We start from the raw sequence: 15,219 nt of genomic DNA, 5'->3' as shown, positions 1-15,219 counted from the left end.
GCTGAAAAGCAGGAGAGCAGGGATTGATAAAGCCAGGTCTTGACAGACAAGTCTGTGCCCATCGTGTGTCGGGAGCACAGCGGGATGTGTGCCCAGGGAGGAGAAGGGACTGCAGCACTGCAAATGAGGAGGAATTTGGCTGCAGCTCCAATGGTATCACTGACAATACTGATAAAGCCCTGGGTGGACATTTCACAGAAGCAGCTCCTGCTGCAGATTTGGAGTCTAAAACCTTGACTTTTCCCCAGTGCTGAGCTCCAAGTACCGACTCAGTGCTGGGATTTCATCAACACCTCTGTCCCAGGTGATGGGAAGGTTTGGGTCATAACTGGTCAGCCCCAGACTGGTCAGGCAGTTGGACTGGATGAGCGTTGTCAGTCCCTTCCAAACAAAATTCCAACTTTTAACTTGCAGAGGGCAGGATTAGATTGGATATTAGAAAGAAGTCCTTCCCTGGGAGGGTGGGCAGGCCCTGCACAGGGGGCCCAGAGAAGCTGTGGCTGCCCCTGGATCCCTGGCAGTGCCCAAGGCCAGGCTGGACAGAAGCAGCCTGGAATAGTGGAAGGTGTCCCTGCCTGTGGAAGCAGATGGCACAAGATGGTCTTGAAAGTCCCTTCCAACCCAAGCCAGTCTAAGATTCTATTCCACTCTAAGAACATTTCTGCCCCTCGCACTGTGCAGGGCCAGAGCTGTCCCCAGCCCCAGTGAGGGGACACCCAGCTTCTCTCCACACCCCTCTCTGGACGATCAGAGCACGGGGTCCATCACTGGCTCTGCACAGCTCCTGTAACACCCAAAGCACCCTGAGGTCATCAGGGGTGACACAGGACACAGCCCCAGTGCCGACACCACACTGTGACAATCGGTGACATCCAGGAGCCCAGGATGAGGCCCAGGCTGTCCCTGTGCTCTGAGGGTGGAGGACACGGAACCCCTGGAGCTGTGGCTCAGAGTGCCAGGACTAATGAGGAGCTGCTGCAATGCTGCTCCTGCAGCAGCGGGCAAAGATTAGGAGCCTGTCAGAAGCCATCACTGGTGGTTTGGGGAGCGCTTTCTGAAGTCAGTCTGAATTAATAAATAAAGACAAGCTTCCTTTTACAGCTCTTTTATGATGGGGATGGGGCTGCATGAAAATCAGCCAAAAAGCGAACAACTTTGGATTATTAATGGTCACTTTTGTTTAACAAATGTTTTTTGTATAACCACCTTGTGCATCCTGGGAAGGAAGGATGTTCAATTATTCAACTGAGCATTAAATTATTTCTCTCTTTCATTTGTTTTCCCAAACTAAACAGATTGTGTGTAGAAGATCACTATTCCTAGGGTTTTTATTTTGGTTTTGCACACCCATGCTGATTAAAATACTGCAACTGTCTGAGCTCTTTTCCTCTCCCAGAAAAGTGCCTTTTTCAACAAATCTTGTGAAATTTACATATGCTTTCGGATAATCCCAGTGTAATTAATATAAAATTATATTCCTGAGGAAAAGAGAACAAAACAACAACCCACACTGAAGTTTGGCTTAAACCAGCAGAGGACTGGCAGTCTCTGCAAATTATCCAGGTAAATTAGAAAGTATTCCATTGTACTTCCACAGCTCCCCATTGGTGCACTTCCTGTTGGGTTATATGTGGCTGAGAGCAAGATATCTATTTAGTCTTGTTCTCAAAGTGCTGAAACCAAAAAGTGACAAACTGAAAGAAAAAAATAAGGGGTTCTTCAAGAGATTTGCCCTGAAGTGCTCCAGACCAGAAGCCCCTTGTGATAGAAGATTGTCCAAGGGAAGAAATGGAGAATAGGGGCAAGAAAAAGTCATTGTGTGCCATGAAAAACAGAGGCAGGACAAAGCCAGAGATGCCTTCAGAAGAGGAAGCCCTAACCTGAGGTCTCCAGGCAGTCCTAAATAATAACTGCTACTTCCTACCCATTTTAATGTGAAGAAAACCTTGAAAATGTGACCCAGTGTGGTGATTTTTCATAAGAGCATCTTGTGACAGGACAGGAGGGAATGGCTTCAGACTAAGAGTAGCTTTAGATGGGATATTAGGAAAAAATCCTTCCCTGTGAGGGTGGGCAGGCCCTGGCACAGGGTGCCCAGAGCAGCTGGGGCTGCCCCTGGATCCCTGGCAGTGCCCAAGGCCAGGCTGGACATTGGGGCTGGGAGCAGCCTGGGATAGGGGGAGGTGTTCCTGCCATGGCAGGGGTGGGATGAGATGGGATTTAAGGTCCTTTCCAACCCCAACCAGTCCATGACTTCTGTCTGCCTGGGTTTGCCTAAACTGATGCACGATGAGAGGCTGGCTGCTGACTGAGGGATCCCGCTGTAAATACCAGAGTGGCACCTTCTCTGCTCAGCAAAGCACAGAAGAGAAGGAGGAAATCCCACCTCGTGGAAACCTAAAGCTGAATTTCTCAGAGCATAGAAAAGGGGCAAACTACCCAGGAATGGGGTGGAAGGTGCAACCTTGGGAGGTCAGGTCTTGATGCACAGGAAGTTCCCACAGTCACAGAGTCCAATGTTGAGATAAAATATCAGCAATATCTCCTTCTCTACAGATATTCAAAGCCACCTGGGCACCATCCTGGGTAAGGTGCTCTGGGATGTCCCTGCAGGAGCTTGGACTCAATGGCCTCCAATGGTCCCTTCCAACCTGATCCATTCTCTGATTAATTCAGTGAAAATACTTCCCAAAAATTATGACTACATGGACACCAGGCATTCCTCTCCTCAGGGATTCCACACTTCCATACAAGAAGGTGACTGCACCCACAACTTCTGATGTGTATTTTTTTTTCCATCATTCCCACAAAGCTCAGGACAGCTGCACATTCCAAGTTTACCTTGCTGCAGGACACTTGCCGTTCTGTGAGTCTCTCCAGCCCAGCTGAGTCCTCTTTCACTTGGATAATTAATTTGAAATTAAATATTAAATATTAATAAATATAGCTCAACTAATAAATTGCATATACTAATTTAATTAAAAATAGATTATAGCATATTTTACAAATGGGACATTTTTGTAAGGAAATATAATGGACTTGTTATGTTTCTACTTCATCCTAAGAAGCAGCAAGCTTCTTGTGCATTTAGTCCTTATTGTGTCTCATTAAATTTTTAAAAACAGCTATTTCAATTGTCAAGTATTTGACAGACTGCTAGAAAAACCTGACACTTAAGTTTCAATTTTACAAAATGCATTTTTAATGAAGACTTTTGCATCCTACTTTATTATCTATAATCATCCTGAAGAGAAAAAAAAAAAGCAGGGGAAAAAGGGGGGAAAAACTCAACTATAACAAAACTTCCATACCTGGCCAAAGAATTTAGGTAAAATTCTAATTTAAATGAGTGGTCTAAATAAAATGAGTGGTTCATTTGAAACACCCAGACAGGATCTGGGCTTTGCTGTGCCAGACACTGAGTCTGATCAGCAAAATCCACAACTTGCCCTCGGGGTTGTGTGACTTCAGTGAGACCTTCCCACAATGGGGTTGATGGGTTCTGATCCCGAAAAAAGTTCGAGTCAAGGATGGTACTTTCACAGCAGGATTGAGAGCTGTGGGATCTCCCTCTCTGGAGACATTCCCAACCCACCGGGACACATTCCTGTGTCACCTGCTCTGGATGACCCTGACTCCGTCACCAAAGGTCCCTTCCAGCTCTTCCATGAGGGTCAGGTGAACACGACCTGAACCACCTTGTTCTCGCCAGGAGCCGTGTTTGGGACAGAATGGGCGCAGAAAGGATGATCTCAACAGCATCGCCTTCACCCAGAGCACCGCGGCAGAGCAATGTCACCTCCTCTCCACCTGCACCAGCACCACCTCCTTCCTGAGAGGCGACGGGCCCAGGAAAAAAGCGCAGGAGAGCGCTTTGGAAACAGGTTTAGCTCAAGAAGCCAATTTTCCCGCGAGGGAAAGTGGCCATTCCTGCTGGCAGCAGCGATTCCCGGGCACCCGGGAGCGGCACGGCGAGAGCGGAGCGGGAGGCACCGGGAGCGCCCGGAGCCGGGAGCGGAGCCGGGAGCGGAGCCGGGAGCGGACACAGGCGATGAAAGCAAAGCGGAGCAGGGACTCGCCAACCCCGGCTGCACAGAACAAGGGTAATTTATCCAGCGAGGGGTGGAACTGGCCTTGTACCGAGAAAAGCAATTAGAGGAGTGTGCGGAGGGAGGCGGGGGCCGCTCTGTGTTCCAGCCTTCCTGTCCCTCGCCCTCCCTGCTTATATCCTGCTCCTGGCAAGGCTGGCCCGAGCGGGAAGGGATGTGCTGACAGCGCTGCCCTGCTCGAAGTTGAGGCGTTCAGTTTCCCTTCTTCAATTTCTCGGGCTTGTGCTGCTATTTAACTCTTTCTGGGAAGCGCGTCTGTGATCAGAAGCTTCTGGACTGTTAAAAGTGACGGTGGACAGACAAGTGGGGGCTTTGCCCTCAACACAAGATCATTTACTGACTGAAATCCCTCTGGGAGAAACCGAGCTCACTGCCTTCCTTACGAGCACAACAACTACGTGCTTTTCTTTTATCCTTCCTTCTCGTAAGGAAATGTCTCCAAGTGGGCAAAAGTCTCTTTTTTCCCCCCAGTTTATCCAACTGAACGGAGCTGAACCAGGCTACGAGCAGCAGAGGGAAGCTGTGCAGAACTGCAGAGACAACAACTTGGAGGGAAAGGGTTTGCACATCACACCACCACTGAGGGAGACACAATTGATTCACTAACAGGTTAAATGGATTTTATGTACCAATTTTCCATGTGTTAAATACCTGGCAACCCACGAGGACACTTCTCCTCCTTAAGGGGGGGAGAGTCACACCCTCAAGGAAGGCACAAACACCTACAAATCTTTTATAACGTTTTAATGTGAAATACATGTTGTTCCAAGTTAACCACAGGCCACTAATGTCAGCAGAGGACCTGTTGCCCTTCTTGGCGGTCCCTCTGATGGCCTGGCCCCATCCCCTTGTTCCTTCTTTCCCTTCTCTCATCCATCTTTGCTCCATTACCTGTGCCCTGCAGCACTGAGGTCTGTGCTCCTGACACATGGCCGGTGTTTGAACTATAGAGATCGAAAGCAGGTCAGAGATTTCTACTTAAATTGAAAGTTCAGTAAAGATGTCACCTCGCACCAGTGACAAAAACCTCACCTCACTACTCGGTATCCAAACAATCCCAGTAAAATCCCAAGCTTTATGAAGACTTTGTTACAGCATCTCCCATCCAGTTTGAAACCTGGAAAGGTGTCCCGTCTCCTGCACTTGCTCTAGGTTCAAGCTGCCAGTGCTGAGGATTCCCTCTCTGCAAACTCCTCAGCAGGAACCGAGTCAGCACATGGCTGAAGTGTTTTACAGCCCATCTGTACTCAGAGGTGGGGGTGTTCAAAAGGCAAATCCCAGAAATGGAGAGGGGGATTTATGACAATGTCCTATAGCCACCGGAAAGGTTAGGGATTGCATCTCATCCCAGGTTTTCACTCTGAGGGGTTTCTAAGGCAAACAGTTGTGCCCAGAGCACCAAACACAGCACTGTGAGGCACAAAAGAAAATAAGTTTGCTGATAAATTCCCACCAATTTAATTACAGTCTAATCCAGGCTGTGGTGGAAACAGTTCGTTCCCATGTACAGCCCACAGAAAGGAGGGAATGAGAAAGGAAAGCACCTCTGTCCTGACCTCTGTCTCTCCCTCACCAGAAGATGCTTCTGTGAAGGAGCACCACCAGATCTCTTCTCCGCCGTCCCAGGCACTGCACTTACACCCTTACTGTCAACATTCATCATCATCATCACTATTATTATTATTATTATTTTTATTATTCAGTCTTACTGACAGACTTTTCTAGCATTGACAGACTGCATTTTCAGCATATTTGTCCTTGCTCGGAATTTCCAAATAAAACCAGAGGCAGAGATGCCCCTGCCTGAAACAGAGTGCAGACACCCCAGGAAGTCAAGGAGAGCAAACCCCCCAAACCTGTTCACACCACCTTCCTTTTCCTAAGAATCACCATTTCCCAGAGAGCCCTTCATGCCTTCAAACAGTTGCACCTTGTAACCAAACCCCTCAAAAACCGATTCACCACTCCCTGTATTTGATTTCTACCTCTAACCATGTGCTTTGCTCAAGCCCTGGTTACATGCCAGCACCCATCTGTGTAAATACACAATTTTTCTAGTTGAATTGCACATCCACAGCCACGACTCAACCATAGAAAGATCATGTAAATAATGGAAGCTGACAGCATAAGTAATTTTTTTCATGTATCAGACGCCATGGTTGACTGCTGAACTGTGAGATCTGCTGTTTTTAGACTGTGCTAAGTTCTCCCCTTTCACCCCTGAAGATTCGAGACTAAAGGCTGGATCTTGAATCACAGGCTTCAGATGTTTTTCTTATCACACAGCTCAGTCAACACTTGTTCACATCCCGCGACCTTTTCCTGCAGAGAGCTGCATCTTTCTTCTGCCTTTCAAGGCTTATCCAAACAGTCACTGGTGGAACTGGGGACGCAGGGAGCGACCATCACAAGCCACGTGGCTCCTCAGTGTCCTGATGGAGGGGGTGGTTAGGAAGTCACTAAGCCCTGAAAGAACGAGTGAAAACACTGTGGAGCTTTTAGTATTTCTGCTTCCTGACGTTCCCATTAAGCAAAGAAATCCATCTTGCAAATAGGAGAAATTAAAGGCGGCGAGGCCAAATGCAGGGAGGAGCACGAGGCTTTGAAAAAAAGTGGCAGGTCTCTAACACAATGGCCTGTGTAATTGGTTCTTTTGAAGTTTCTAATCACTTTTGGAAAGATCAAGTGGAAGTGACAAGTGAGGCTACCGGAACAGTGACTCCGTACAATGGTGGCACATGGGACTCGAACGGGTTTGTGTGGTAATTGTTAATTGTTTGGGGGCTTCCTCTAAGCACAAAACATATCTGAAGAGTTGCTATTAGAAAAAAAAAAAAAAAAATTAAAAAAAACCCGCTCCTGGCATAAATTATGTGGTCAGTGTTTCAGATCTCATACAAATCATTTGCCTGTGAAAATGTTATCAAAATATGAGCTATCCCTTTCAAATATATTTTAAACAATGTTAATGTATTTTCACATGTCATCAGTTGACAGCTCCACCATCGTCGCTCCTCAGCCACCAGGGAAATTTGCATGCATTTGAATTCACCCTGCCAAGCACAGGCAGCCCAGACTGACAGCCCATTTAACTGGGTGATAAGTTAATCTGTACAACATTTGATAGATTTCTGTCTTTTACCTAAGCCAGAGTTGGTGAAAATGATTCAGCGACGGGATTTGCAAACCAGTCGTGTCTCTGCTCGGTCTCGGTGGGAGGTGTTGTATTTCTTCATGGGTAATGCTGATCTCCACCCGAGCTGGCCACATCAAGCTGAACTAAATACCATCCCAAACCCACCAGGAATCACTGTTTCCAGGCTTTTCCTTCCACAAATCCAACTCTTCCGGTAAAACTCAAGTTAAAGATGAACTCTGAGATGGCTTTACAGGGATGGACAATGATCTTGATCTACCACCTGCCTGCTCCTGAGGATTCCCTGTTCCCTCAAGCAGCATGGCTCATCCAAGGGTTGGATTAGACCCTGGGTCAGGTTCACCCTGTGCCAAGGCTCAGCACAACATGAGGAGGTCACTGCGCACCACAGCATCTAAAATTCCAGCAGAAAACAACATCTCACCCAAACCAAAGCTCACCCACAGCCCCCCAAAACCACACATCCCTCAGGTGCTCCCAGTCATCATTAAACCAGACACCACGAGGTTTTAGACACATCCCTTTCACTGCCAGAGTTTTTCATTAAAAAATCCCCTACGTCCAACAACACCTTCTGCTCCCTCACAGAAACTCTGATTACAGCAAAATCAGTGATTTTCATCTGCGAGGCCACCCAAAGAGGGGGCTCAAGGCTTCTGCTGGGGTTGTGTATTTAAACACAACAAAACGCAGAGGGCATTTTGATGTTTGGAAATGCCCAGAAGGAGATTTCTATTTACTTTCTCTTCCACAGCACATTACCAAAGCCAGGAGCCTCAGTAGTCAGCAAGCCATTATTTATTTATTCAAAACATCTTTCATTTCCTGAATTGCAGTGTGTTATTTACAGGGCACACACTGTGTTGTTACATGAAGTAGATTTCAACAGGCAGATTAAACTTGGGATACTTCACCCATAATGATATATCCTGATAATGGCCATTTTCGAAGAGTTGCTAAAATGTAAGTAAATATCTCACTGGTTTCAGGAGGAAATGCTCTGAAAGGGCAGGCAGGGCAACAGAGCTGCTGCCATAGGCAGGCGAGTTTGATGAATTAAATTTAATGGATAGACCCTTTATTCCAAAGTTGATGGAGAGCTAGAGAAGGCTTTGGAAACACAAGAGATAAATCTGTGCTGAGCCCTTTGTTCAGATGCAATTTCAAATAAAAGTAGCCCATTTGCAGCTTTTGGAAAGGAGTGTTTCCTCATCAAGGCAGAGGTGTGGGCTTAAAATATTAATTAAATAAATCTCAATTCTACATAAACCTTGAAAGCAGATGCCAAGAAATGGAATATATTGAACCTAAAGGTAGGGTAAAGTGGGAATACCCATGGGCAAGTTCCAGTGGGGAAATGTAGGTCAGGATCCTACTCCTCAAAATGCATCACCCATGATGCTCCCTTATCAAATGTATAGAGTGTTAGTTTTAGAGACAATGGGATTTTATACATTTTTTATGGATAGAAACCCTTGATGTGAGCAACCAAACTTTATCCCCCCCCCAGTATTGTCATGAGTACTTCCTGATCTTGTGTAAGTGATGTGAAGGCTGATAAAACACCTCCTAAAGCTCTAACAACTGCCTGAAAAATAAGCAAATTCACCAGCTTATCCAAGACAAATACATTGTGGACATTGAACTCTCACAACCCTCCTCAAAAATCCCATTTCCATCTGGTTTTTGTGATGCACACCTGTAGCTGCTCACTGGGCAGAAAGCAGACATTGGAAGGGTGCTGGAACAACCTGTGAATTCCCACAGCACAACAGCAAAAGAGGTATTTAGCACCAAAGTGGTGGTAATTATGACAAATTTAGAAAATCCCCTGTGTTCAGAGCCCCCTCAAAACCACCCCAAGCAAGGCTGGGCAGTGACAGGGCTGGAAGGGTGGCAAATCCTTAACTGTAAACCAGGAGAGACAAATGCCTTAAAGAAAATAACTCCTCTGTCCTGAACTTTTAGAAGCACATGGCAGGAAAAAGAAACCTGCATTGTTAAATAACAATAATAATAATAATAATAATAATAATAATAATAATAGCATTCCTCTGGGAGCAATAAGGAGGTCCTGGGCTGCTCTGAACTCCACACACTGACGCCTTTGCAGCAAACTCAGAAATGTGTGTGGGTCCATCGGGAAGCCACTGGTGCCACTGGTCTAAGACACCGAGACACTGCAAATCTCAGCCCTCTAGACCACAAAAGCAATGCTGGACAGCCCAATTCACATGTCTGAGCTTTAATTTCTCCCCAAAACAGAGATACAAGTCCCACTTTTAGCTCTGGAGGTTCACACAGATCTGCGAGACCTCGTACAAAGGGACCCAGCTGCTGCTTTAATAAAAATAATTTAACACGGGATAAATTGCCGTGATAGTAGGGGTGTGAAAAGCCAAGAGGAGAGTTAATAGGACGAGAGGAGGTGGTGTGATGGGTAATGAGGTGCCTACATGGGAGGGAACGGGAGCAGGGCCAGGGACAAAGGGTTTGTGCCCGAAGCAGCGCCGGGGAGGGAGGCAGAGGGTCCAGCACAGCTCGGGGAGGTGCTGCCCTGATGCTGAGCTGCTTTTCAGGGCTGGGATTCACTGGGATGTTTCATTCCCGTGCCCGTGCCCTGGGAAAGCTCTTGGCACGGGCTGCACATGGCATTAGCAGCACAAGCAGCAGCAGGACCCCCGTCCCTCCCACGGCCACCCCAGACAATGGAGTCAGCTGAGGACAAAGCAGGCAGCCCTCGGAGCTTTTATCCCTCACTGCAAACGGCACGGAGGGGAAAAAGGAAACCCAGCCCCTCAGAAAACCCACAGAACGTTTGATTCAATGGGATGTTTCACTACTGTCAACAGCAAATCAAGAACTGGGATTTTTACTAAAACTAGTAAATGTCTTGAGCTTATTTTAACTTACTGCACCCCTTACTTCTTTAAGATAACGATAGATTTATCAGCTTTTTGCTCCCACAGTGCACTGGAGACTGCGTGGGCACAGTCCATGTTTTCTGCACCCAGTATTCCATCTTGAGGCACAGATTTGTCTCTTCTGCAGCCAACACTGCAACATTAAACACTGTAATTGTAATCTCCTGGCCACAAGACCAGATTTTCCCCTTCTGCCTTGACCAGGGGTCAACACTGATGTGCAACACTTCATCCAAAGTGTTTGGCATCAACTACTGCGGGCAAAACCAATTCCACTCTGCAGGCTTTTCAGCAAGGACAGGAAAAAAAAAAAAAAAAGGGAAAAAAAAAGGATGCCAATTTGTGTAAAAAAATATGAACGCTGATTTTAGATAATTAAGACTTCAGTTCTCTCAGTTCTTTGAAAGAAAGAAAAACAATTTAAAGATATTTTCTTCCTTCTTCAAACCTATTAAAAGCACACACGATGCAAATCTAACACATGTATATACACACCGTGGGTATTTAGGATATTTTTCAAATTACTATCTTGAAATTCAATAAGAAAAGAGAGGGACAGAGAGAGAAAATCACGAAGCCTCTCCTTCCCACCAAACAAAACTCTGTAAATCAAGCAGCTTTCCCGAGAGCCAGGGAATGTGTGCCGTGTGCTCCCCATGGATACCAGGGGCTGGCTCCCCCTGCGCGGTAACCACGGGCAAGCACTCGGGTCCCTTTCCCATATGGCACAGCAGCCCCAGCCAGCTCAGGTAGCAGAAGGCACTCCAAGAATCCAGCCTGACTTTCCAGCACATGAAGCATGGAAGGGTCGAGCTGTGCCTCATCTGTGTCCCTACAAAAGCAGAAGCACTGGCATCTGCAATCCAGAGCATCATTTGGCACAGTGGAAAATTTTAAAGTAATTTTCAGGTTTTTTGTGTTGGTTTTGTGGTTTTTTTTTCCCATCCTCCCCCCGCCAGTGCCACATGGTGATTTCTGTCCTTCGGAGAGCCAAAGGCAAATACAGGCATGCTCAACCTCCATTGTCAAAGGGAGAGGTTTCCTAGCAACAATGCCGGTATGAATGGAGCCCAAGTTTCCTTCCCAATCCCTTACGCGAAGTTAGAGCAATTTGCAACACGCAGGGAAGGGGGAAAGAAGGATCTGAGAGCCCTGGCTGTGCAGCATCACCCAAATCAGCAAATCAGTTTGTCAAATTTTGTTGGCACCACAATTGCCAAGTGCTTTTGAGTGCAAGGTACAGCCAGAAGGAAATTCTGGAGTCTGCTCCCAATCCTCTGTCCCAGCCCCACTCACTCCCCTGAGCCCCAGGAGCAGGAAAGGATGCTGTCCACAGCAAGGACAGCAGCCACCACCTCTGCTGCTGAGCTCTGCTTCCCAAATCACCGTAAAAACCTCTGCTCTGACCAGATTAAGATTCAGGCAAACACCACTCATCCAAGCCTGGCAGGATATCTGGGATGTGTTGGCAACAGGCAGTGAAATGTGCACTCAGCAACACCCAACTGCAACCGTGTAATTCCCTATCCAGCCCTCACATGCCAAACAAGAAGTGTTGGAAACAAGGGGAAATAACACTGGGGCAGGGGAGCCCGGAGGGGAACGCAGAGGAAAACCAGCACTGACTCCTGGGGGCTCCCACCAGCAGCTGCTCCACCGGGACGGCTGCACCTCATTCCCTTCCTGCACAGGCTCATCCACACTGCACAGCTCCACAGCAATCCTTGCTTTCTATCCTGCATGCCATCAGACATCCCTTCTCCTCACCATTCCTTTTTTTTCACCCCTCACCCAGTCAGACTCCCCAGAGTTTGGTTTGGAAAGGACCCTAAAAGCTCATCCAGTGCCACCCCCACCATGTGCAGGGACACCTTCCACTGTCCCAGGTCACTCCAAGCCCTGTCCAACCCAGTCTTGGACACTTCCAGGGATGAGCCACAGGTGTCCCTGCTGCCCCCAGCCTCTGTTTTTAATTAGTGGTGTATGATAGGTACCTAAATTAATCCTCTCTCCTGACAAACCAGGAACCGAAGTGCTTCACTGAGCCACCAATTTGAAATGCCCAAAGTTGCAGGGTCTGAACGCTGCACATTCTGTCTGACAAGGGACCAATGACCCCTCTTATCCAGAGTGGGCCCAAGTTTCCCATATCCCAAATCTGATTGTGTGATGCCAGCTATAACTCAGGGAGGGAACACCCTGCATTTGTCACATCCAGAAACAGCTTTTGCAGTCTGTAGCTCTTTGTGAGCTCCAGAGCTCCAGGATGTTTATTTACAGGGCACCGTGCAAGACATCTGTTCAGCCTGGCTTTTTAACTGAAAGGGAATTTATCCTTGGCAAATCAGTTTTGGGAGTCAGGAACTGGCTTCATGGCAGTCCGAGGGTTTGGCCAACACTATCATTTAGTTTGATTTTTGTCCCTTCTCCCAAGCACTCTGCCACAAAGAGGCCACGCTCAATCATCAGATGTGCAGCTAGAAGTGATTAAATAAAATTAAAACACTTATCTGAGCAGTGGTGATGCCTCTGACAGATGAGGTTTGAAATGCTTCCTACGAATTTAACAGGGAGTAAGAAATCATCAGGAATATTGCAGGGCTGAGACCTGGCCAGATGCCTCCTGAGCTTGGCAGGGTGGGTTATGGGGCCACCACCCTGCACTGTACATCACTGGGACAAGGCAGGCCGGGCCAGCTGGGCCCAGCACAGCAAGAGGCCACACTCAAATTGCTGCTAAACCACATGGAAATCTTCAAAAAACCTCAGAAATAAATCTGGAGGATTTGCATTTTATTTTTGCCATGTAGGATATTGCCGGGCTCCTCTTTGGGCCTTTTTTTTTTTTTTGCACATACCTGTGGGGAAAAGGGCAACAGCCTTGCTAAGGGAGACACCACTGGGGACCAAGTCCTCCTCACCATGGCAAATACCAAACCCAGCCAGACATGAGCCAATATCCCATGGCAGAACATGGCACAAGAACCCAAATAAGGCAATCTCCCTGCATCAAGGCATGGCTATCCTCTTCCCACTTGAAAAAAAACCCCATCAGCTAAAAGCATTCAAGAAATCTAAATATTTACTTTAATAAAACATTTACATTCATTACCAGGCGAGCCATTGCAAACAAGTCTGAGTAAGTGAATTTTAGCTGGACTTGGGAGCTGTGCAGGGTAATGACTGCGCTGACCAGCTTCAAAACCATATTAAGACTACTGATTATCAAATGCCTGCACAGAGGGAGAGACCTAATTGTGTGATGAAGATCCCAACCCCTGTGGGTATCACAGCACACTGTACCTGTAAGAGTCAGCGCTCATTAGGCTAATCACAAAGAGTAATACTGAGAGCAGAGCTCTGCAAAGGCACTGATTTTTTTACGTCCTACGAGTTTCACAGAAGCACCTTTTTTTTTTTTCCAGTTTGGTGGGGTTCTTTATCTTCTATCCCTATCTGGCAACTGAGAGCCTTCCTCCAAATCCTCGCTGCAGACAGCAGCAACCCCAGGCTCTGCAGGGCCACAAACATCCAGCATCTCCTGCAGTCCCTGATTAATCATCTCCATCCTCTCACCACGTGTGGAGCCACAGAGCCGGAGCAGGGGAGGGTGGTCAGCAGATGTGGGGGTGGTGGGCTTGGAGAGGGAGCTTTTCCTTTGCATTAATCTTGTGCATATGGGCATGGGTGCAGCAGGGCTTTTTTTCAGTCTCTAATATGTGTCACTGATGAGAAGATTCCCTGTTCTGCTGCTGTGGAATAGAGACAGAAATTCGTTCAGTTGGAATCCCTGTGCCTTGTTATGATGAGTTTCAAGCGTGGATGCATCCAGGATAGGATTCATACCTGCATGTTTAATTTTCCTGCCCTGTTCCCTCTCCTCCATGAGGCAGCACTGAACAAACACTGATTTTTCATAAGGAGAAATATTGCCAGGCTTGTCTAATCAGACTGGTTGTCTATATCCGTGTAGAAAACATCACAAGGCCGCGTTTTGCACCCTTTCCCTCCACCCTGCAAATAAAAAGAATTCCTATTTGCTCATCAGAACCATTTGGCCATCAGTGAAAGGTCTCATCCTTACAGCAGGTTTGAGTCGTGCTTCGTTCCCTCACATGGCTGCCTCACAACGTGCACAGGGACGGAGCAGATCCCTGGACACGAGGGGGCTCCTCCAGGACAGCCCAGCACTGTCCCGTCCTCCCAGCATGCAGAAGGTCAGCCCAGGGCCCTGCTTTTTGGGACAGCCACTGTAAATGTCCTGGATTAAGGATCCTCACCGAGTGCCGTGGGATGTCCAAGCAAAGGGAAGAGCTGCTGTACAATTTTTCTGGGATCTGGTGCTGTTGGCACCCTCAGGGCACGAGTGCCAGGCCTGCAGGGACAGGCTGTTAACCCAGCCCCTGGAGACACGAGGAGTATTTCACTCCATATCCTTCCACCTCATAAATGCTTTTTTAACTCCGGGTTAATCCTCAACAACGCTGCTGGTCCACTTAAATCCCCAGAAATGAAGACGTGTGAAACTATAAACCCGAGGCTCCTTGGCTGGCGGCGGCGTTGGAAGGGGTTCAGAGGGACCATGTGCTTTTCCAGTTAGGAGCTTTTGGCCCCTGTGCTCAGTGTTCCCTGGAGCACAGAGCCAGCCTCACCTCCCTGGCAGCTCTGTGCTCACCCCCTGTGCTCTTGCCCCTCCACATTTTGGCACCAAAAACCTGACACCCAGCGAGCCAAAGGCATCCCTAGATATGTTCACAGCCACTGCTACTTCCTCTGACTCGCTCCAGAGGTGTCCCAAGGGCTCCGTGCTGCTGCCAAGAAGCCATGAGATCACTTATATATTAATAATTCCAGTATATTCACAGATATATTCACAACACATCCACAGACTCTTACAACAGAGTTTTGCTTAAAGCCAATACCTTCCTTATCCTCCTTCCCACACCCCCAGTTTTCCCATTTGCTTATCTATTCCCTCCCAGGGAGGAAAGGTCAAAGGTGACCAAGGAGTAGGATTTAGGCCTATTTT

Source organism: Coloeus monedula (genome assembly GCF_965178545.1).
Source record: "Coloeus monedula genome assembly, chromosome: 8".
Taxonomy (NCBI): Eukaryota; Metazoa; Chordata; class Aves; order Passeriformes; family Corvidae; genus Coloeus; species Coloeus monedula.
The sequence above is the reverse complement of the archived record's forward strand: the minus strand, read 5'-3'. Positions refer to the sequence as shown.